The sequence below is a fragment of the Drosophila arizonae genome, chromosome 2 (genome assembly GCF_054131065.1).
Source record: "Drosophila arizonae isolate 15081-1271.41 chromosome 2, UAZ_ARI_1.0, whole genome shotgun sequence".
NCBI lineage: Eukaryota > Metazoa > Arthropoda > Insecta > Diptera > Drosophilidae > Drosophila > Drosophila arizonae.
This window is the reverse complement of record NC_142922.1, coordinates 990,933-1,016,845: the sequence shown is the minus strand read 5'-3', so window position 1 is coordinate 1,016,845 and position 25,913 is coordinate 990,933. Positions and strand designations below refer to the sequence as shown.

The following is a 25,913-nucleotide window of genomic DNA, read 5'->3' as shown; positions in this document are numbered from 1 at the left end:
ATGTTTAATACTGTATATACCTATGTACATATGCATGCATACATATACCTATGTACATATGCATGATACTACATACATATGTACATCAATGCACACATACATACTGCCGTGTTCATGAAATTAGTAATGCTCTAAATTTTGGATAAGAAAATTTCGTGGTCAATCTGATATTTTCAAAACACGTCTATATACATTCATACATATTATGTTTGTCATTAAAACATCTACTAATAATTTGTCAACATCTTAATTGCTGTTCTGCCAACTATTTTTAGCTGCATCTGCAAAAAGCATTCACAATGGCTTTGCTATTCGAAAATAGATCACAAAACGTTCACACCTGACATATATGTCTATATGTAAATACATAAGGAAATACATACATACATACATTTACACATAAATCCATACATACATATGTACATATGCATGTGCATAGATCTAACGGGAAAAGTGTGCAAATTTGCGTCGCATGAGACAATTGGCTACTTGTTGCTGTTGTTGCCAGTTAGAGTGCAATGGGTGGCAATGAACGACTAGTAACTACCCTATACACCATGCAAATCGATGTCTAACATTTTCATCAGCTGCAGCATTCCATTATCAATTATCATCGATTTCCCGAAGTGAACTTGGTATAAAATCTACGTTTAATGCTTCATTGATTTAGTTTATACTTATATACCCTATACTCTAACAGACGGTGCCTTTTGCGTCTAAAAGATTTGAGAACAACAAACGTAAATACGAAAACAAAAGCAAAACAAAAACAAAAGGAAAAAAAGTTTGAACTTAGAATTTCGAATATGCTATTATTATTGCTGAGTTGATCTGATCTCGCTGCGTCATAGAAATGTTATTGTAATATTCTCAGCATCAGCCTGATTATCATTCAAATCAAATTGATTTTTAATAAAAATAAAATATTTTAATATTGTTTGTTTACAACTGACGACACAAGACAACAAAAAACTAGAACCTGTTCAAGAGACAAACTAAAGAGCAAAACGTATCAGACGTATCAGATATATATATAGGTATATATATATCTGGCCATATTACTACCTGCAAATGAGTCAGATTCATTGCTTAAAGTGGGCCGCGCAGCATCACGCAAATAGAATGAAAAGAGAATCAAAGACAGAGGCAAATAAAAACAAAAACAACAAAGTGTGGGCGAGAAATTAGCATCTGATATTTTAGGCACATACTATATAGTTAGTTCTATATCTGTGCATTACACAACAGATGATCGAATGCCCGAATTTGTCAAAAATAGAAACAGAAATACACCAAAGAAATTCCCAGAGGTGATTTTTTTTTTTTTTTTTTTTGCAGTTTTGCAATTTTGGCATTTTCAATGTCAAACAAACAAAAAGAAAGCAAAAGTTTGCGGCGACAGCAAACAGGTAAAAGTGTATCCAGTAGGCAATGAACGACTATCAGTTACCCTATAGACTGCTTGACTTGGCTTCCCATTCCACATTCCATTGAGCAACCTATTCAGTTGTATCCATTGAGTTTACTCAATGCTAACTAGAGGTTCCGAGGTGAACAGGCTCTCCAACAAACTGGTTCAAAAGCTAAATTGAATAACGGAAATAAGTCTATGCTAATATAATAATAAATCGATCTTAAGTGATACACAATTTTTTGAATTGGCTACAGCAAGCATGATCTGGTTCATTTATGAACTGAACAAAAAATCCCAAATGAAATCAGCGTTATACTTGAATATAGCCATGGCCAACTGGCAGTACAATGTTGAACTGGTTCCCTAATGAACTGGCTCGTTAAGACACTTCTTAGCCGTAGATTAGATTAGATTTTAAACACGATTCCATTAGATGGTTCAAGTTTTATTCAATATTTAGAAACATTCTATTAAATATTAATATCAAAAGTGATATATACACATATGTACCTATGTATATCTATGGCTACATCTATAACTTTATTCATATTTCATGACCAAACTCTCAATATCCCCTACTCAATGAGAGTAGAATGAAAGCCAAATAATGAAGGACGCAAGCAAAAAGAGTAATGGCAAAAAATAATACATTTTTGTTACGTAATTTAGCTAACAGTTGTTTTTTTCTCCCTCTCTCTCTCTCCCTCTCTTATTCACTCTCTTATGATATTCTTAAGAATATGAATATTAGGTACACACGCACACACACACGCATAAAATTTGATAAGCAAAAAACGAACATCTGAAAGAACAAAATTTATCTGCTTCTTATCAGAGTGAATCGCAACTTAACTCGGTTCGTTCTTTTTATACCCTGAACCCATTTTCAATGGGAAATCAGGGTATAATGGTTTTGTTGAAATGTATGTAACAGGGAGAAGGAGGCGTGGCAGACCCCACAAAGTATATATATTCTTGATCAGGGTGACGAGCTGAGTTGATTTGGCCCTGTCCGTCTGTCTGTCCGTCTGTCCGTCTGTCCGTCTGTCCGTCTGTCCGTCTGTCCGTATGTATGAACGCGTCGATTTCAGAAGATATAAGAGCTAGAGACTTCAAATTTTTTTTAAAATGTCCGTAATTACAGCGCGCATATCAAGTTTATCATTAAAATTCGATAACTCATCCCGATCTTTTTTTATCGATAAAAAACCTTATCGAAAACCAGTTATAAAATTATATCTTCTACACCTTTATTGCTAGAGTCTCCAAATTTTTAATGTATGCTTATATGCAATTTATACAATTTCGGTTTTTGTTAAAATTTACCCCCCACCCTTAAATTCACCCCCTCACCCTCACTTTTGTAAAAAGCGTATTTCAAATACTAGAGACTTGTGCTTTGGCAATTACATGCATATACATGTTATAATCATAATCTGAAAGTTTCATGAAGATCGTACGTCCATAAAAAAAGTTATTAAACAATTAAGTTCTCATAGTAAGCGCACACTGCAGCCCATGCGTGTTTATGCGTGGGTGCTTGTGTGTGTATGTGTTTGTGTATGTGTGTGTGTATGTGTTTGTGTATGTGTGTGTGTATGTGTATGTGTGTGTATGCGTTTGTGTATGTATGCGTGTGTGTGTGTGTGTATGTGTGTCTGTATGCGTGTGTGTATATGTATGCCTGTGTGTGTGTGCGTGTTTCTTGTGTAAGCTGAAAGACGCGAAAAATTATTGAAATATCTATTGCTCCAAGGGTTCAGGGGATCTCGTAGTCGAGCAGTCTCGACTAGAGCTTTCTTACTTGTTTTTTTTATTTTTTGTTTTTTTTGTTTTACCTCTAGCAGATGTTTTCATACTTCCTAACGAATGATGCTCGGATGATCCGAGTCGAGTCGCCTCATGTGATTTTATATATATAATATGTATATATGTATATATATATATATTATGCACGAAGCTCAGTTAGCCCCTTGCGCACATGGCCCAGGTTCAGTTACGTGGAAGTAAGAGAACGAGTCCACACACACACATACAGACACACACACACTCACAGAGATATACGCATAAAGAGATAGAGACGAATGCCTGGCATAACTTGTCAAACAGGATTATTAAGCAAAGTATGTCAGCGTTGGCTTTGCTTTAAAGACGCCATCTCAAGTGTAAGACAGAGCGAGAGAGGCAGCGGGAGTGAGAGAGAGCGAGAAAGACAATCAAAAATAACTGACAGCTGGTCAGCTAAAGGTAGCAGCAGCAGCAGCCACCTTAACTGGTCACCCAACTCCAGTTCACATGTAAATGATGCTGAGCCAGAGTCTCTGGTCTCTGATCTGGCTGATCACACTTGATCGAGCGACCTTTTTCCATTTATTGGGCGAGAGTGAAATCGTAACTTTCCCAAGGAATATATAGTAAAAGATACAGATTCATGAGCGAGCTGAATCTAGCCAAGTCAAAGATTTTAATATCATTAAGAAGATATCTTTAGCATGGATTGGTGATTTTAGTGAACTAATGACAGTGAACTAGTTAGTCATTAAGCTAACTAGACATTTAGAATATAGATTTGCAATTGACTAATTGAAAAAGAATTAACTATAAATAAGTAAAAGCTAAATTGGAATTTTTTTAAATTTATAAATCATAAATAATCATAATTAATCATAATAAATTATATAAATAGACCATAATTTATAATGACATATATATAAATTATAATGCAGACACTTTTCATATCTTTTGCACTTGATGCGCTTTATCATACACACACACACTCTCTACACTCATATCACATACAGTTGCACAGCCACAAAGAGATAAGAAACACATACATATGTACATAAATGTATACAAATTGTCTGTTGCCGTTGCCATGTGCCTTTAGCCAGTAAAAGTCCGCTATAGTCATACAGTTGCAACTCCACAATGTCTAACTAGAGGTATATAAATAAATATATACATATGCATATATATAGACAATGTACACACACAATTAATTGCCTTATCAATCGCTAGGTATTCCCTGACATGAAGCCTAGCACAAAGCTGACAATGCTAACATTTTTCTGTTAAGCGTAAGTTCCAAGAGCCACTTGACATCTCCCTCTCCCTCTTACGCATGCAATTTACGCCAATTCACTCACCTACACTTGCATACGATACATGCGTATGTTCTTTTATGTGTGTGTGTGCTAGTTTGCATGATTCCGTCATTAGTTTTCATTAGCTGCTGGTCTTAAGTAAATCATCTTGACACTCGCTACACGCGCCCATTGCACTTGCTCGCTCTCTAGAGTCCGCGCTCTCTCTCTCTGGTGCGCCTCTCCCACTCACGCTCTCTGTAACAAAGTTGTAACCCACCCGCCACTGTGCTTGATCCGAAGTGGAATGCAAAGAAAGCAGCCAAAGAGAGGCTTATTCTGGTTTTCGCTGCGCTCTCTTTCTGGTGCAGCACATCGATTCGATCAATCGAGTTGTTCGGCCATGCGCAGAGGCGTAGCGCATCTCTGCTGTCACATAGGCAATGCTAATAATTTATTAACTCGATTATCGCGGAAGCGCATTCAAATAGAATCTTGTTGGAAGTGCAATTATGTGCCGGCTCTGTCGCACTTGTGCGACGCTCTACACGTGCCGTTTGGGAAGGTCAAAGAGAGAAACACGCGCGTTCCACACCCAGAAAGGGGTGCAACGAGAGGGAGGCAGCGGCATTTTGTAATTGCAAATAAGAATCGGCAAGAAGCGTTGCGATCATTTATACTATATATGTATATATTTATTTATTTATTTATTAATTGTTGCTTTTTCAATTTTCTTTTTCTGTATAAATCAAAGTCGCTTTGTAGCTAAAGGAAATCGACTTCAATGTGATCAATCAATTGATAAATAGATATAGATATATAAGAGTGAAACCTTTATAGATGCTTTGCTCATAGTATTCTTTGAAATATGTAGAAATATTTGTTTTATATATATTATGTATATAATATGTATATATACAAATTATTTGAAATGCATTACTACTTTCCTCAATTCTCATTTCATTTCTGCTTCACCAAAAAAATGAAATTTATTTGGCAAACCTTTTCCAGCAGACACTATCTCAAACACAATCTAATAAAACCCGCTCGCCAAACACTCAAGATATCAGCAAATGGCAAAGCAGAGTCATAAATACACGCACACACAGACATGCACACACACATGAATACCACCAGCAGCTATAGATAAGGCATTTACATAAACATTTATATAAGCACACTCTTTGCTTATCACTCTCTCTTTTTCTAGCTGTCGTCTCTTTCCCTCTGTCTCTCTCTCTCTCTCTCTCTCTCTCTACTCTCTTTAATTCTTATCAGACCCTGATCACTATTAGAATCGACCCATTTAATAAAAACATTAGAGCTTAATCGCACTTCAATGTCAATAATATGTGAGATTACAAAAAAAGGCCAACATAAGAGAAAATCAATAATTAAATATAAAATCTATTTCAAAATATAAAATGTTATATTTAAAGAACAGCAAGAAAATAGAATACCTATTAACTAACGAAACTAACGTAATAACAGCTAGAAATATAAACAAATTCAAAATTGAGTGAGATGCAATGCTCAAAAGTTTTCACTGTTTCAGTGTTGTATTTAAATAATTTAAAATCTATTTATTCCAATTAACTTTAACAGTATAATCGAATAAGACTGAGAGTTTGCTATACGAATCAGACTCTTTCCAACTATTAAACGCCAGCTAATAAGCCACACAGCCGATTGGAAGGGTAAAGCGAACCAGAGCAAAGTGAGAACGAGACAGGGAACGACGAGAAGGAGAGGGGACGGGCGGAGGAGCGGGAGAGCGAAGCGACACGCGCTATAGTCGTCGCTATCAGCGCCGCAGGCTATTTTTAGACACATTATCAGGCGTGCTCTAATTAAGATCTCTGCACTGAGTTTTCAAACAAAACGCTCACTAATCAAAATCGAAGCGCTGCAGTCCAATATGAATCTCTGCTCTCCAATTGGAGTTCTACGCATACGCTCAAATAATATTCGCGAATATTCCTATAGCATTTTATGTGTAGCGGAGGGTCTGGGCACTATTTGAATAAAATTCTCTCTTAAATCATATTTTTATAGGAAATATATGTTACAAAGAGAAAATAATCTAAGCAGCAGAGTATTCAAATATCCGATTGGAATACTATTGTTTGAATACACAACTCTTATTAAGCTACATAACTAACCAAAATATTCAAATAGTGTAAAAACACTACTACATCTATCTGATAATAATTAATTAGATGTGTATCTAAAATGTATATTCTTATAAGAGCACAGCTTAATAATTGATTTTTTCGACTCTTAATCCTATAATCATAATCCCCATTTCCATATTATTTGCACAAATGCACAATAAATTATTGGATAAGTCTATAATATATATAATCCCATTAGAATATACCTGTAGACAATTGTCCAATTAGAATAATATTACTTGACTGCACAAATACATAATAATAATTAGTTATATTAGAATACATCTAAACGACTGACAAATCGAAATATCCAATCGTAATACTACTCTTTCAATGCAGAGATTCATACAAATAATTAATTGGACAAGTCTTAATTGTTCACATTTCAATTAGAATACATCTGAATGCAATACGATTTGCAAGTCTCCAATTGGAATGCCATTATTTTAATGCACAAACGCATAACAATAATTGATTGGCTAATACTTTACAATTACAAAATGCATAACAATTAATTATTTGTATACTATTGCTTATTAGACTTATTAGACTATGTTAAAGTAAACTGCATTTCTAATTGGATGGTTTATTGACATTGTGCACATTCCTATTGGAGCCTAATCAACATAATCACATAATAAACTCATTCACCAACTGGATTACTATTGTATAGAGATAGATACACATGCCAATTAGAATTGTAGCTCCCTTGGTGACACGCCTTAAAGGCGTTAATTGAACACAAGTCTTGAATGTGCGCATTCTCTTATTAGAATGTAGTATGTGCATATTTTAAGTATTTACCTATATTGAGCCAATAGGAAGTTGCCTCTGAGCTTTGTTGTTGTTGTTGTTCCCTTTAAATTTGTTGTTGTTGTTGTTGTTTTCAGCTGATATTATGCACTGTTTTGTTTTGTTTTGTTATTATGATTGAAATTATTTGTCAACACTTTTACGTGAGTCGTTTTATAGTGCACTTATTTATTAATTAAATACACGTTGCTTGCATTTGTTGTTGTTAATTTGAGCAAAACTTGTGCCGGTTTATTGTGTTTTAATTATTCTTATTATTATTATTTAGTTTCGTTTGTTTTTTTCTTTTGTTGAAGCTAACTGGCATAATTTTTTGCTCTTTCTCTCTTTCTCACATACACATGCTCATGTATCGATAATCATATGTGTATGTATGTGTGTATTTAGCTGCTCACACTTGCATAAGTTAAGCACTTGTTGTTGTTGATATTTTGTGGGCGGCTGTTGCTGTTGCTTGAGCTATAAACATACAAATTAAAAACGATATTTACTTAACGAATAAAGAAACGAAGCAGGAGCAGAAGAAAACACAAAAAAAAAAGTTAAGTACAAAAACAAGAGCAATAACAAGAGCAAATTATGTAGAAATGTAAATACGTATAAAATGAGAGCGCGCACGTTGCGAAAAGAGAGACAGGCAAAGAGAGCGGGAGCCAGTACGAGAGCGAGAGTGGGCATCTAAAGAGAGGTGAGCACGCGAGATCGCGTCACGTCACCAATTCATGCCAATTGGACGCATACAGAAATTAATTGGAATTCGTATAAGAATTCAATGAAAGCGTGCGGCGCAGTTGACGTCGACGGCGAAGGCACACAAACACATGCACGCTCACTAATGATCCACACACGCTCACGTTCATACGAACAAACATCTGTACAAAAGCTTATGCAGATAGAACACACATGTTTGCCCCTGTGTGTGTGTGTGTGTGTGTGTTTAAAGTTCAAATGGAAAAGTTTATATGTATACGTGTTGGTCTGTATGTATGTACACACATATAAGCACGTTTACTGTTTTGTTGTTATTTTTGCCATAGTCAAATTTGAATTTGAGCAGCTATTTTGATTTCGCACTAATGTCTGTGTTTGTGTTATACATATATATATATGCATGTGTGTGCGCAGCTCTGCCGGCAGCAGTAAATTTCCAAAATACCAAAAAAAACACGCAAAAGCTACAATGAGAAAAGATCATTCCAGCCTTTGCTACGATATTTTTTATTTTGTTGCTCTTTTTCTTTCTTACTACGCATTCCTTCATACACTATTTCTTATTATTGCTCTTGCATCTGTGTGTGTGTGTGTGTATTTTGTTTTATGCTGTGTTCACTTTTTTCTTTCTTTCACATGTAAATGTTTTGATTTGGAATTTTGCTAAACTCTTTACTTTTGAGTTCACTCATTGTTCGCCTATGGAGTAGCAGGGGCGGGGCGGAGTTTAGAGAGCGGAGGAGTAAACACGTGATCAACCGTATCGGTTTTTTTCTTTTTCTTTTTGGACTCGAAAGAATTTGGTGACGTTGGGGGTTAAGTAGCGCGCTAAACGCTGATCGACCTCGTGGCTTTTAACCGCAAACGCAACGGAATCTGCTCGTTAACTGCTTTCTAGTTGGATGCGAACTGACAACTGATTGGTATACGAAATGCTACAAACCGAAGTAGCGGCAAAACGACAGCAGCGTCGTCGTCGTCGTCGTCGGCGACAGCGACAACGACGAAGCGACACGAACAGCTAGCCAGCCACTAGCGAACCAGGCAGCGCGCCCGGCACGTCTCTCTCTTTTGTGTCGGCTGTGCAATAGTGTTGGTGTTTGATGATGGTGTGAGCTACACACAGATGTTGTTGGACGCTGAGAGACAAAGCTTGCTCTCTCTCGCTGGTAGCTGCGTGCATGTGTGCTTGTTTTGAAATCCACATATTTGAGTTCCACTAAAATGCACGTTTTGTGTTTTGGCGCTCACATATTCTTACAACACATACCAGCGCACACACACACAGCAATTGAGTAATAAAGCCCCTAGTGTGCGTGTGTGTATGCTTGTACAAATGAACATATTTTCTAGTTTGTTTTGCCTGCCATCTTCTTTGGCGACGATCTGAATTTGGAAGCGAGTCGTTTCCAACAAATTTCCAGCATGCCACTGATAACTGGCAAATGGGCCAAATGTTTGTTATCTGCGCGCGCACGCGTCGCGTCGCAGTCGCTGTGGGAAATTTACCGAAAAATTGCAGTCGAACAAGATATACAATAAATAAATAAAAAAAAATAACAGAAAAAGTTTGCTAGACACGCATTCATAACACGAATTTTATTAGTGGCCGCCAGCCAATTCCGTCGCATAGACTGGTTCGTTCATTTGTCCCCGGACATTTGAGTTGTTAATGTGGCTGCCACATAAATTCCAAAAATGACGCTGCTAATGAAGTCTAGACGCCTGAGCTTAAGTAAGGCTTAGCGCTTTATGGCCCAGACTGCGACACAGATGCAATATGCGAAAGTGCTCCGGGCTCGAGGCTGTGCGATCGATGGCAATTCATGGGCCAGTTATCACTGTTGTGCTTGGTTCTTCTTCTTTAACAGCATTGCTTCCATTTTAGAGTTTTATAGTTGAACCAGTTAGTGAACCAGTTCAAAATGCTTTTAACTTAATACAGCAAATGCTAATTATGAGTATTGTCTTCAATATTGGAAGTTTAATATGCTAATTTGTCAGCCATAACCGGATAATAACTTTATTATATTGTGCTGCATTCTCATTTATTCATTATTCATTTAATATAAACCAGAAACGTGAACAACCTCTAACAGCGTATTTATCCTGCGCATGCCTACGTGCACACACACATTCATATGTATGTAAATACATGCAGTTCCCTTCAGTTGTCAAACTTTCCAGTCTTCATCGTTGTCGGTTCGCAATTGTCAGTAAAATTAGCCTTAAGCTTCGACACAGCTTTGACGGTTTTGTGACGTCACAAGTGTAATGAGGCGGACAGCAAGTGGCGTTTAAGGCGTAGCCGATTCTGCTCCGCCCCCACGCTACCTTCCACAGCGCATGCGCCACTGTCCCTAACGCCATTGCTGTCGCCGCTTCTGTCTCTTCCTCTCTGCCTCTATCTCTGCTGCTGCTGCTACCACAGACACTGTCTCTCTCTACCGCTGCTAACGGAGCCAGGTCCAAAGCTTCATTCCAACAATTGACGACGTAGTAAAAAATTAGCGCGACGTCGGCTCAATTGGAACTAGATGGGAGTAATGATATCAGCCGCGTCGAGTGGCCTTCAAAAAATTATAATTTCTGTTTAATAGCTACGGCGACTTCGGCTGGAATGCGATGAGAGGGGGCAACGGTAGAATAGACGTAGCCCTGACTGTAGATAGAATGTTTGCTCTCAGTGTGCCTCTGTGTCGGTGTGTTTGTGTGATTGCTTATGTGTGTGTGGCGTATCGAATTTGAATATGGGTACTAACAATTTGTTGGCTGGATTGGTGTCTAAACTGGAATATAGATTGGTTATTTGCTACGTCTCTCTCTATCTCTCTCTCTGTGTGCTGAATGCGAAATGAGCTGAAATATTAAATTTTATTGCTCTTATTTATGCGAAATGTAGGAGTTAGCAATATTGAATTAACTGTTTCTTATTCTACCAATTGAAAATACACAAATTGCGTAATAAATGAGAGCTGATTAATTAAGTGACGTTTGTAGTAATTGATGCAATCTGTGTGTCGCAGAATTGACGCAATCCAGAGAAAATTTGTAATTCAAGCCACACCCCGCTGCCAACTGCGCCCGCCTCTAGCTCTCACGGTTAAAGGCGTCAATGAAAGTGCGACTTAGTTTCAGTCTATGGAAACTGGAAATTCTCGCAGCGTTCGCTGATGACGTCGCTCCAAATGCAAATGGCAACGGGACACGCACACACGTACACATAGGCAGCCACACACACATGTGTGAGTATGTAAATTTGATGAAGCACTTCCTGATGGCGCGCTAGAAGACGCGCCATAGCTACAAGATATTAAGATAAAAGCAAAAAGAGCGTGGCGCTCTTGTGGAATGGCATCCACAGCGGAACATCATCGACAGTCCACAAGCTTCGGCTTGGCATCCACAACAGCCAGAAACAGAAACGAACTGGCGTTTCGCCAACACAAAAAACCACGTGGTCTCTCAAGTTCATAGCGGAGCAGAATAGCGAAAATAGACAAGGCGTAGAGCGCGCATAAAAAAAACTGACAAAAAAGAGCGAAGCGTATGAAAAGATACTTATACACACATACCCGTACATACATATGTATGTATGTATGTATTGTGTGTGAATTAATGTGTAGAATGTGTCAATGTGTTTGTAAGTAAAATCATACATTTGTATATTTGGTATGCACATACATACATATGTACGTACATACATATGCCATGGGAATTGAAGAAAACCACATGCTGTGCGAAAATATTTGGGTTGTTGAGGGAGAGAGGGGGAGAGAAGTAACAACGATGACGATCTGCTAGCAGAGAGCGTAGAGAGTGCAACAAACAGGTTAACTGCTGGCAGCAATGAAAACAGAAAACAAAAACAAAAGCAAAGAAAGCGGAAATAAAACACGAATACTCGAAAAGCATTTTTTCTTTCTTTATTTTGTAAACAAACCAGAGCATTTTGACTGGAGTTCAACCAAAAAGAGAGAAGAGCGTGCGCGCGCGAGATCAGTGAAGAATGGCGCCCACAAAAAAAGTAAATTAAATATAAAGCTAAACCAGAAATACAAACGCACACACATACAACTGTACGTGTGTGGCAAAGTGCCAGCTACAAAACGGCGCGAAGTTAGAAAACAAAATTAAAAACCTAACCTTACCTAATGTGGTATGAAATGACACGCACAGCTACACACACACACACACACACACACACAATACACCGAGGCAGTCGCACACATACACACAAGTAAAAGTAGCGCAAAAACGTGGCTTGTGCCGCCGACTGCGGCAGCGACTGCGATGTCGGCGTCAATTGCGTCGTTTAAAATACTAAACGAAAAAGAAAGAAAAGCGAAATAAAAAGCACTAACAACAATCGCATGTTGCTGCTGGAAGAACGAAAGCAAATAAAACTATGAACATAACGCAAAGAGTTAATGGCAGAACGAGATGGAGCTATGAGCTATAAGTTACGGGTGCCCAATTAATGTGAATAAAAGAGAAATGTGATTCTGCTCTCCAATTTATTTACATAACTACATAAGTGTACTTGTATGTGTCTGCGTGTTAGTTGATGAGTATGTATTACAGCTAAATAAGTTAATCTAGTACAAGCTATTAAGCTTTTTTGCTGATTACCACAGACATTGTGTTCCACAAGACCACTTGTATGATTTTTTACTTACACTCCACAAATGTTCTCTGCTACTCTCACACACTCGCACACGCACGCACACAAACGTTTGCTCTCTCTCGGACGGCAGACAACTTACTTTCTCTCGGCTTTTCGTTGCGTTCGCTCTGCTTCTTACGACAAACTTTTCGTAGCTTCGTTCGTTCGTGCGTCGTTCGTCTCACTCAACCCCCGAAATGCATTCGCCCGCTGACTGACTCGCTTGCACTCGCTGCGCTGCCAAGGGCGTGCGACAAAGACACACGACTTTGCCTGAGACTTGCCTATAACAGGTAACGGTAATACGTATACGCAACCGGGCCGGGGGCAACTGAATGTCTTGACACACATTCGTTTCGGCTGTGGGTCGGATGGCTGCAGCTGTGGTCGGCCGCTGTCGGCCGTTAACTGTTGGTTAATATCACCTCCAGGCAGTCGGTGGGTGTGGCTCTGCCGGCTTGCTTGGACCCGGTCCCGTTGCAGGAGTCTGCGCAGCGCGTCCTCTGCTCCCATAGGTCCGTTAGCGGCGCTTAATTGTCGCCCGGTTGGTGCCTGGCCGAGCCTCCTGGTTGGGTAGCAGCAGCAGCAGCAGCAGCCGAGGCGAACGCCTTCCACGGCCTAGGCGCCCCGCTCGCAGGGACAGCAGCCGTCGGGCTTTGGCCTCAGCAAGCTTGTGCCGACGGCTTTCTGCTCAGGGGTTGATTCTCCTGCCTAGCGGCGTGTCCTTGATCCTACACACACACACGTACAGACACTCATGCCCACTCGTACACATTTACAGTTAAACTTAACGCAGGTAGCGTTATGCTTGTTAATGTTAGCAGCTTGTATTGTGCCGTTATTTCGAGCCGCCTCGTCATCGTCGTAATCCTTCGTGTCATCGGCTAAGCACTTATGCTGGCCATGGCCAATACCAGGTAGAGCTATAGCTCGGCAGAATGCGCAGCATAATAATCATACGAAATTACGCAACATCAAAAGCTTCAATGCGCTGCCATATCAACAAGTGCCCCCTCTCAGACCCCCAGCGCTCCCTCTAACGGTTACCTATTAGCAAATTGAGTAACGCCCATTATGACTGTGGGCAGCAAGGAAAAGATAGAGGGAGAAAGAGATCGACAGAGAAGAGAGTGAGATAGCTGTTGCCTTTGCTAAATTTAACATCTGGCTGGCTAACTGACCTGATTTAAGCTATTAGAAAACAAGAAGAAGAAAGAAGAACTCTTAATTATACTCCAAGTTATGCGAATAATCAACAGAGAGGAAGTATTATTAAAAGAAGGGAATACACATATACATATTTAATATATGTGTATGAATAATATAATATGATATATGTATATGTATAAGTCTTACAGCTCTCATATTTCACATATCACATAGTCATATTTCAAAGGCGCTAAACTAATAGCTTTAGATAATCTCCAACTTAGAAATAGAATAGAATAAAATGTTACCTTGAACTGCATTTTTTATGGATCAGAGACTTATTTAAAAGTCATGAAGATAATTTCTTTACATAGATCAGTATAAAATCCTTTATATCTATAATTCTTTATCAATTATGTAAAATTCACAGAAAAAGGCATTCAATGAATATTTATCTATTATTATTATTTTTTTTTGTTTGATTTTGAGCTCTTTTCTTCTTATATAACACATCCATAAATTATTATAGTAAATGTAATAAAAATGCCGATGTTTTAATCCTGTCCTCTACTAATCTGACTATTCTATATTCATATATTAATCTAGTAGTAGTGCCCTTTAATCTGCTCCTAACTAGAAAGTTTTGCTCAAAAATATCTCTTAATTTCTTAATATTAACATTTAGTAAGTCTAAAAGGAAAAAGCTTTTTCTTTTACATTTTCTTTACATTTACATTTTACTTTAGTTTCTTTATGACTCGACAGCTTTCAGGCTCAGCTCTGGCTTCGGCATATATTTATGTTCCACATATGCTGCCCAATTGCCAATATGCACGTGGCTGAGGCGGCGGCTGCAAATTTCATGGCTACATTGAACCTGTCACAATGGGCGCTGCGGTCGCTGCTGCAGTCGCAGTCGCCGTCGCAGTCGCCGTCGCAGCTATTGGAAAATTTTTGTTTCGTTCGACACTTGCATTATCTCTGTAATATTTGCCCCGTACATGCAAGTGTGTGTGTGTGTGTGTGTGTGTGTGTACGCGCCTTTGATTACTAAGAATACTTTTGTGAACGCACCAGTGTTGAGAGCGCGCCAGAGAGAGATGGAGAGAGGAAGAGAACAAGCAAGCGGCAAATGGGGTATGGAGGACCGCCAGCAATCGTCTCTCACATTTCTCGGCCTTGCTGATTATGCATGCACACAGACCACATGCATATGTGTGTGTGTGGGTTTCGTATTTGGGCTTGATGCACTTCTCAATTTATGACTGCTGCTGTAATGGTAACTGTAACTGTAATTGTAACGCGTCATGCCAATGTACGCGTAGACAAACACACACATACACACACACACATACATATACATTAGCTGTTGCCAGCAGCTCTTTTGTCGTAATTATAGATATTTTGCGATTGAAGTGCAGTCCGACGGACTTCTGGCGACCACCTCACCCCACCCCACATTGCATATATAGATGTAAGTAAGTATTTATATAAATATATTAACGGCATATCGGTGACTACTTATATGCTGTGATGGCGTTTGTGCCGGTTTGTGTCTGGCGCCTCGCTGATAGCGCTCCTTGCCTCAAGGAATGCGATCATAGTCTGGCGTGATTGTGATGAATAACGGTATCGCAGATTCAAGTAATAGTGTATAATTAATTAATTATTATATTAAAATTATATATTAAAGATGAATAATAATGATAATACAAAATAAGTTTAAATCAATTCACATTTTATATATTATTATTATTAAATTGTTTTATTTTTCAAGAATGTTAGGATATATAAAATTTTTAAAATATGCTAATTAATTGTTGATAAAGCATATTATTTAAATTAATTTCTATATACATATACATATGTATATGCATACATGTATATTTGTGCATGTTTTTCTTTTCATTCTACTCGCGTATTGTATTAAAAATATATATGTATATTCATTTTAGTTTTTACAGGGTATTGGCTCGCCCACAATTCGCCATGAGTATTCAAATTCAAGTAGCTTAAATATGTTGGCAACAAAAAGAACCACATAATAGATAATAATAAATATGTTTATATTTTATTTATATTCCTCATACTTTCTTAGATGGAATCCAGGCCAACGGATGCCAGGACACCTTATCCTAGGCAACCAATAGCCACTAAAGGGCTTAGATAATCCATTAGTGCCAAAAGGGCAGGCCAAACGGTACATCTCGACGACACCCAGCACAAAGGGAGCAGAGAGAGAGAGAGAGAGAGAGAGAGAGGTAACGGCAGAGGGAGCGAGAGTGAGCTTGAACAGAGAGGGGAGAGCAGAGCAAGCGAGCACAGGTCAGAAGGTACAACTAGACGACACACAACACAAAAAAAAAGAAGGAACAAAAAGGAGCAGAGGAGGAGAGCGCAGAGGACTGAGCAGCGAAGTGAACATCGGAGTGGGCTGTGGTGTGAGTAGGGGACTAGGCAGAGGTGAAGAGCGTGGAGTAGGTGAGAGAACAGCGAGGAGAGAAGTTTTGCCGGAACGGTGCGTGCGGGTGCGTCTGCCTGTCTGTGCATGTATGTACAGTGTTTGTGTGTGTGAGCTTGTAAGTTTGTGTATTTCTGCATGTGTGTGTGTGTCGATGTCGACACAGCAATTTTTACAAGTCAAAACGATTGGCGCCAAAAGTCTACGGCGCTGGCATTAGCAAAAGAAACGCAAAAGGCACGAGATGAAAATCCGCTTAAAAAAGTGCCGAACGTGCCAAAGGTATATCCCCCAGCTAACCCACCACAGCCCCAAAGCCGCCTCCATGGATGATAATTTATAGCATCCAAAAAGTTTTCGCTTCTTCCTCTGCTGCTTCTTCGTTTTGCCCCTTTTATTTTTGCTGGCTCAACTTTGGCATGTTGCGCGGCGTTTGCGATTTTTAATTCTTGTGCTAAATTGTTTAAAAATGTTTTAGAAGAATTCTGCAAAAGCGCGTACAACTTTTAGCCGCCCACTGTTCGCCCTTTTGGCAGCAGCAACAGCAACAGCAACAGCAACAGCGGCAGCAGCAGCTCGCTAACAAAGTTTGCGGCATGTTGACCACTTTGTCGCCGCCTGAAAATAGTTTTTTATTATTTTTTTCCTATCTATTTCTTTTTTCGTGGAGCTCAACTTCCGCTTGGCTGTCGATGCAATTTGTATTAGCAAAGTTTTGGCCAAAGAATTTTTGTAAAAGCACAAAGTATCCGAGAACTGTAAATTTGCAAGTGCTGCAGAGCTGATTTATGGTCAATTAGCGCGGCGCTTAACCGAATTTCTCGCTGAAACTAAAGCTAAAGTTGAAACTCACTATAAATAACTAAGCTACCACAGCATACTCTCTCATTATGTGCGCGAGTGTGTGTGCGTGTGCCAAGCTATGCACATCAATTTCACCATTATTAGGTGAGTTAGAGCGAGCCGCCGCAAGTCAAGTGAGGTGAATTGCCACCCAGTATGGTTGTGTGTAATTGCATGGGCAGCGTTGACAATTGCCTAATATGCTTTGTTCTATTTATGAATATCACACACCCATACACACCAACACGCCTACACACAACTACAGCTACGGCTGCGTTCGAAATCCTTTGCCTTGGTGCCATTCATCAAAACTCTTTCAGCACTTTGTTTGTTTGCTTTTTTATGCGTTGGACTTTTATGTGCGACATTTAGTACCAGCAAACGAGCGCTAGAGGGCGCGGCAAGGGTCGTAAAGGCATTTAAGCCGATGCCGTTGCTGACGCCTTTACTGATTTTATGCTCAGTTAACCCGATAGTGCGCGGCAGCTGATCGTAAAACTACACGCGCGCGCGCCCCTTCATAAAAGCGTCAGAGTCAATTTCAGGATGCTATTCTCGACTTTTGCTTTGGCTCCTGCTCCTGCTCCTTCACCTTCTCCTTCTCCCGCTGTTGCTCCTGCTCCTTTATGCCAAAATTTTATGGCTTAATATGCTTAAATTTAGCACTCGTAAAAATTAATTTAAATTGATTTTTGCGGTTCGATTTGCCGTTTGCTGTCAGTGCACAAACTAAAAGTAGATTATGAGACTTGACTCAGTTTTATTCGTGTTGCTTTAGAAATGCAAAACTTGCCAAATCAAGAAAGAACAAAACTTTGCATACAGCAACAAATTTGGCACTTATTACTCTGTCTAGCTCTCCCGCTCTCTCTTGTGGCTGAAGAAGCGTCGTTCGGCGCCGCAAATCACAGCGACGAGGTGGCCGAGAGGTTAAGGCGTTGGACTGCTAATCCAATGTGCTCTGCACGCGTGGGTTCGAATCCCATCCTCGTCGAGTGGGAGTTCTTTTATTATTATTTTTATTTTTTTACGTTTTCTCTTTAAATGTTGCACCTGGACAAGAGAATTGTTTAGATGCAGCCTCTGTCGGTTTTATTTATGACAGCAGACACTTTTGCCTCCAGTTGAAACTATGGCTCGAATTTCGTTGATGAAAATGGAAAATGGAAAAATGGAGCTGGCACTCGCACTGGCACTGCCTCTGGCCGGATATGTCAAATAGTTTTCTCCCACCAAATGCTACCCGCAGCACTTGTGGCCAAGGAAAATGAGGAAAAATCAAAGTCAAAGCAAATTTGGTGCTCGGCAAAGATGCAAAAAATACAAGAGAGAAATTTGCAAGCGGGTGTCAACGACTGCTCAATGCTCATTGAGGGAACTTCAAACTTTGTTATCTAGAATTAATTCTTTGTAACAATTAAATAAATAAATATTAAGGAAACTAAAGAGGAATGAAAAGTTTAATTTAATAAAAATGGAAATTGAATTTGTTAGGCAAAAAGAAGAAAATTCTCGTTTGAAATATTATTCGAGAAATTTAGAAAAAAACTTCTACAATTAGCTTAGCTCTTAGACCTATGTTTCAATTTAAGTAACTTTAAACATCTTTTGAGGAATACCGAGCAGTGAAAATTGCAAAGAAGCCAATATACCCGCTTTAACATTTCGCGAATTGGCATAAAAAAGCGAAAGAAATGAATTGGATTGAATTGAAATCGTAGGCGATAAAAATAAATCTTTGCAAGGCGACGCCAACAGCTGACGGGGTGGAAAGGATGCGAGGGCGAGCGGGATGTGGCTGCTATGGAGTGGGGGTTGCGGATGAGGGGGGTGGCTGCTCAAAATGATGAAATTGAAAAACTACACGAACTGACGGCTGGCGCTTGCATTGGCCAACGTATGGGGTTAGCGTTGGCCATAAGTCATACAATGTGCGTTATCCTTGGCGTCAGCAAGGATATTGTGTCGCCGAGCCGCGTCGCCTCGTGGCAGCTTCAATATGCAAATGCTGTTCAATTGCGCTTGTCTTTCCACTTTTATGCGCTGCTCAGCTTCAGAGACCTCTTTAAACTCGACTACTTCTTGGCTAAGCATATATGTATGTATATCCGATATACATATAGAGATATATATAGATATATCATACACATCAGGACACTCGCCTCTAAAGACTTCCCGTTGCCATAAATTTTGATGCGTTTTCTATCGCTGGCCATTTTGACCGACTTCATAAAAAACTTTACGATATCAACGAAAAAGAACAAAAAATTTGAACTCAAAAACTATAAATTGAGCAGCTCACATCGTCGACTCTACTCATCCTTGAGTTTATCTATATTCTCTTTAGCCTTTTCTTTTTATATTTTCACTTACCTCCAAAGTGTTGTCCATGAGCACAAGTAGATGTTGTTTAAGCTGTATTTAAAGTTAAATTACTCTAGATGAAGATGGATTGATGTATTGATAGAGCGATGAAGTCATAAATGGATTGCATATGATGATGTGATATATTCTTATTGGTTATGGGCTATGGGCTATGGGTTATTAAGCCGACATCATGAAATGATCTGGAATGTCTATTTGAAGTCTTAGAGAACTGCGGTAGAGAGAGAAAGAGACGAGAAAAACAAACAGGGAGAGAGGTAGAGAGTTAGAAAGTTTGGTTGGGAGCCATTGTGATCGAGGGATAGAGACAGAGATAGAAGGTCAGACACAAAGAAAAAAGTAGGAAGACGAAACGAGAGAGAGAGAGAGAGAGAGAGAGAGAGAGAGAGAGATCATGAACGAAAACAATGGACATAAAGCATAGGCATAAAAATAATACAAATACACATGTACCATGTGCATAGCCATAACATGAATGGCAGTGAAACCTCATTAAACTCTTACACGTCTATGAGTGTCTTTTTATGTTTAGAGTCTCGGCAGGTTGTTGCGGTAGTCAAGGTCACACACAAAGCTGATCCGAAATGCAATCATACGATACGCTGCTCTTTCTGCTCTTTTATCTTTTTATGGCTTTTAAGGTTTTTGGCCCTTCAAATGTTCAAACGTGCCACGGCCCTGAGCTCTGTAAGTTGACCCGGCAGCACTGGCCACACGCTAAGCTTGTACACACACACACACGCACGCACACACACACACATACATACAGGCAAACAGAGCAAATGACTCAAACTGAAAGTCAATGGGGGAAGGGGCGTGGCAGGGCTTGGGTCTGGGCAACCAACTGTGCGGCTATGCGGTCCGGGCTGTGATTGAATAATCGTGCGCCAAGTCGAGAGTGGAACAAATCGTGTCTAATAGACTGATTAATATCACAAGATTTTTGCAGTCGCTTCAAGTCAAGCGAGCAGCCCTGAACTCTGGCCCGCCCCCAACTGCCAGCTCTCAGCCTCGCAGCCTCCCAGCTGCCGCTTCCACTCAAACTGCTGCCGCATGTAACAAGATTTCGTGTGGATTAAATGTGCTTAAATTGATTGATTGTTAAAATGATGTATGACCATCGAACGGCTATTTCTTTTTTCGCTTTTTTCCCTGTGTCCAACACCTGTCTACTCTTTTCATTGCCACTCAGTCTCTCTCTCTCTCTCTCTCTCGTGTGATGCTAAAATTCTTTTAATTAGTTTCAGTTGAGCGAAAATTTGTTATTTTTCGCCTTACAGCTAAATTGAAGCCATGCAGTCGAGATTTGAATGCGAAAGACAGAGAGAGCGACAGAGTGAAGACATTGTAGACTTGCTCTCCGCTCTTCCTTGTGTTGCCGCTTTAAGCTCTCTCCCTCTGTCTCCTGTTTGATTAGTTGCACTTGAGTTGAGCGAGAGAGAGTGAGAGAGAGAGAGAGAGAGAGAGAGAGAGAGATAGAGTTTGAAGGCGAATTGTTGTTGATCTAAGCTCTGTGCTTTCGCCGCCCACTCTCATTGAGTTTATATTGGGATTAGCTGCATTTGAGTGGAAACTTCATTCAAATTTTGAGTGGAAGTTGAAGAGAGCATCTGCTATTAAGCTCTACATATATTTTAATTGCTTTTTAAAGAGAGCAGAGCAGCAGAGTGGCTACAATTGTAGTGGCTGGAATTGAGCAAAATCTGTTTTAATTGGTTTCACTTGAGTGAAAACATAATTTGACGCCATTTTATGGTTTCGTATTCTTTGGCGCACATTTCAAATTGAGCTATATTTTTTTGTCGGTTACAGTTAATGGAATAGTTCTCTTCCTCTTAACTCTGCATTCAAATTAAATGTATATTGTATGTATGTGTGGCTAAAGTGATATATATGCACGGATATCCGCATGTGCTCATTGATTTACTTTACTCCAGTGGAAGACGCTCGGAAGTATGCAGAAGTTTTTTCTTCTCAAATTTTATTATCATAAGCAGCAGCGATAAACCCCACCTCCAAGCGGCGCGTATCCCTTTTGTACCTTACAAATGGAGTCGAGCAGAGTACGGCGGATGCGTCGGTTGGTTATAAAGAAGAAATATTACACATTACGCCAAATAGTGGAGACTGTCAGGCGACAATAATAACGTTTAGAGTTAAATGTACAAAAGTGCTACAGACAATAGCAGACAGTTTTTATTGTAGCCAAAGCTATAGCTACAGATATATGTAGATATAGGTACAGCCATAAAGTATTGAGTTGAGACCACTTTGGCAGGGGAAGGGACGTACTGAGGTAGGTTGATGCAACAGCTCAGCTGATAAGAGCAATCAAAAGGGTTAAAATATGTGCAATGAAAGAGTTGGATAAGTTTTGGTCATTTTGAGTAGCTACACTGCGAGAAAAACTCGAAGAATAAAATATTTTCATAACAAATTAAGAAAGCTTTAAAATGTAATTTGAAATTATGCAGTTAAAGAAGATGATTATATTTAGATAATCCAAGGTAATTCCTATTCATTTACTTCTCTCAGTGTATGCACTGAACATAGAACTGAATGAAAATAATTACTTAATTAATATAAATTGCATATTACGAAATTTACAATTTGTATGCTCCCCTTTATCCACTGTATATATACATACATACATACAGATATATATAGGCCAACGATTTGCACGTAATTTATGCGCTGTTCAATTGCTTCGCCGAGTTTATGTAAACGGCGGCAGCCACTAAATGTTAGACAGGGCCATTAGCTAAGCTCAAGCTAAATGGCCGATTCGACTTGGCCAGGCCGAGAGGATGGGACAGTGCTACTACATGGAAATAAAAATTTATTGCCAAGCCAACAGTAAGAAATCAAAGGCCAAGAAGAAGACGACGGAGAAGGCGAAAGCGAAGGCATGCAGAAAACTTAACCCAAGTACTTTGAACCGAAAGGTACACGGATGTGGCGCCCATTTGCTGTGAGAGAACTTGCTCGCTGCTAAGGACACTAATAAAATATTGAACGGGCCATCGATAAGCGAAGCAGTTACCCCGCACCTCCCGCATGAACTATCCCTCTCGCACCACTTGAAAACTGGCGATAAACTCTGAACGGGAACGTCAACGAACCTTTGCACAGAAGAAGAAGAAGAAGAAGCAGGGAATTTGCCAAAGTGGAAAGCGCTTACGTAGGATGGCAAAGATGACGATTAAAACAAATTTCGACGACAACCTGGCGCCAGGTTTAGCCCAGCGGAAGGAAGCGAAATTGTTAAACGCAAAAGTTGCAAAATGCCAAAGGAGTGCGAGGCAAACAGAGCGAAAGAGTGAGCGAGTGGGTGGGGAGAGCTGGCCGAAGACTTAACGAAACACACACAAGCACACACATGAGTTGGTGTGTGCTTGCACCTACACTCTACTTACATGCATGTATATGTGTGTGTAGAAAAGATTTTACAATGCTCAAACGCACACACACACGCACATGCACATGCAGCTACTCTCCAATTGTGTGTGTGTGTGTGTGCAATCGGAAGAAACAGCTTTGCCATACACGCACGCACACAATCACACTCGTACTTGCACCTTCTCGCTCACACTCGCTCACTCACACTCCGCTCTCTCTGCGCTCTCGCTGGGTGTGGGAACTTGGCAACTTGCAGACAAGTTTTAAATGAATGAGCAGCGCTTCCGTTCAATGCGTTACACTGCTGTCCAGTGTAACTCGCTCTGCTACTATACGTGTGTGTGCGTGTGTGTGTGTGTGTGTCCAGCTCCTGCCAAGCATGACAATGCCTTGCCTTGGAGATCTCGAGTGGCGGCCACTTGCCAATTGCGATTATGGTTTATGTACAGTGCGATAAAGGTCGTCAATAGGTCGCCACATACACGTACACGCACACACACACACACACATACACACTCTCTTAGAGTGTGTCCTTTTTCGTAACATCCTTTGCTGGGGACGAAAGGAGCAAGTTTCTTGTATCAGTTACTGTTACAACTTACTGCTTGCTGACCATTCCAGCGCCTTCAATGGCTCAATTATTTTTGGACAATTTGCGAATAAACCAAAGTTTGGCAAGTGGCAACGAGAGCAGGAGGAGACGGTATCCATCGATTACACTTGCGATTCGATAGTCACTGAAGTAGAAGCATGTGAAGCATTCAAGCCGCGCTGCTCGAGTGTTATTAGCGTAATTGAGTTGCTGGCCAATTATGCATGCAAAGGCTTTAAAGGATACGCTTAAGGACACTTCAACAATCTGTCTTTGTAGTTCACATCCTGTGTTGCCATATTGATATCCCCATTTGGATTGCATATCCCATGTTCCCATATTCGAATTCTATTTCTATTCTATTTTCACTCTCACATATTCCACATTCGCATATTCTCATTTTCCCATATACCGTATACTCTAACTCTCTTATTCTCATATTTCCATTTTCACTTAATTCCATATGGCTATATATCATATCTCATATTTTGCTATTCTATATTCCCATATTCCACTGTTCCAATATATCCACATTCCATATCTCATATTCCATATGCAAATACGCATTCGTCTATGCTCGACAGTTCTTGAAAATTGCATTTTCTTAATTTATTTGGTATGCAAATTTATTTATTGACTGCATTTCGGCTGGCCAAATGGCATTGGCCATCAGTCGGAGGACATGCCACAAGGACATGCAATCATAAATCGATTGTCTCACTCACACACACACCCACCTGCACGTTTCAGTGCATTTCTCACACAACAGAGCTTCAATCTCGGTTGAAGGCTGTGGATGAAACGGCTCGAAATGAGATTTTACAATTTGCTGAATGAAATCTGTGGAGCCGGAAAATTATGCGATTCAGATGGAGCTCAATCGAAATCAATATCTGTTAATCCATGTGGTTACTTAAGACACACGTATATATTATCTATTAGATAAGATAGAAAAGGAACCGATTTCTAGAGAGGAATGGGTAAGGAAAAAGGAGAGAGAGTGTGAGAGAGATGGCATGGATAAATAGAGATAGGGAAAGAGAAAAGGAATTAAAGACGGAAAGAGGTAAGTGTAGAAAGAGAGATTGTGAATGAGAGTACGAGAAAGAGAAGAAGAGAAAAGATAGAGAGTAAGAGAGAGAGAGAGAGAGAGAGAGAGAGGGAGAGAGAGAGCTGACTGGCAGAAAGAAAAGGAGACAAAACAAGACAATGACAAAAAAAATTTTGCTTTTACTATTCTATTTAATTCCTGAAATTCGTATAGTTGCTCGATTTAATGAAAATACATTTATAAAATAGATTAGTCGCATGCTTTAAAGCTTCAATTTGTTCAAAGAAAATATGATAAATACAGAAACATATACATATGTAAAATAAGACATACATACATATAAACACATAAACTTTTCCTACGTAGTGCGGGTGACAAGCGTTGAAAGTATTTCTACATAATTTTAAAGCTCTTCTAGCTGTAAACTTTATCCAGCCACAATAGAGCGCAACCCTATCTAAAGACAGTTTATAGCCCAGTGCGAAACAAATGTCAAAAAACATGAAGTTAAACCACGAAAAGGCAAACAAATGTAAACCAACACTCACGCTCACTCTCTTCCCCTCTCACTCTCACTCTCTCTCTCTCTCTCTCTCTCTCTCCCTTTCTTGCTGACAGCTCAATAAAAAACAATGTAGCTCAATTGGATCACGCGGCCAAGTGCCGTCCGCATTGACGGGTGGCAGCACTGGCAGCGCCTGGGCTTGCACTCTCCTTCTCTCACTCATTTCCTCCTCTATTCCGCTCACTGCTGCTGCCGTTGCCACCCCACCCTCGAGACATGCAAAAGCCAAAATTTACTGTGTGAATTCTTGCGCTCAGTGGCACATGCAAACATGAACAAGTAACGGGAAATGCCAACGGCACGAAGTGAAAAGGGAAGTGGAGAGAGATGGGGAAGCTGAGCCTGAAAATATGCAATGAGCCGCATGCGAAATTTGTGCAGGCAAAATCCACAATGAGAACCAAAATTGCCAGCATAATTTATGTATGCTGTGCGTGGTGTGAGTTTGCGTGTGTGTGTGTGCATGTGTGTGCAGTGTTTGCCATTGCTAATTAGCGGCATAATTTAATTTCCAATTGGGAATTGGCAACGAGCACAGAGCGCAACGAATCAGCTCATTGCCAACTGGAAGCGGGCCTGGCACAAACATTTTAAATGAGCGACTTGT

At 39.8% G+C, this 25,913-nt stretch overlaps 1 protein-coding gene and 1 non-coding gene across 8 annotated transcripts in view; one reads left to right on the top strand and one right to left on the bottom strand.

The window, feature by feature from the left end:
* The window catches only part of foxo (forkhead box, sub-group O), a 43,827-nt gene extending 34,577 nt beyond the window's left edge, over nt 1-9,250 (bottom strand). For 2 of the 7 annotated variants that reach the window (XM_089463227.1, XM_089463234.1), the window contains exons 1-2: nt 9,040-9,176; nt 7,476-7,943 (exon numbers count right to left, since the gene is read on the bottom strand). The gene's annotated coding sequence lies outside the window, so the exon portion shown is untranslated. Of the gene's footprint in view, nt 1-7,475; nt 7,944-8,730 lie in introns of all 7 variants that reach the window. The other 5 variants (XM_089463233.1, XM_089463229.1, XM_089463228.1 and 2 more) reach the window with 5 other exon arrangements.
* An 8,976-nt stretch (nt 9,251-18,226) lies between these two features.
* Nucleotides 18,227-18,308, top strand: TRNAS-GCU (transfer RNA serine (anticodon GCU)). The gene has a single exon. It is a non-coding gene; the product is annotated as a tRNA-Ser (tRNA).
* Nucleotides 18,309-25,913: the final 7,605 nt, after the last annotated feature.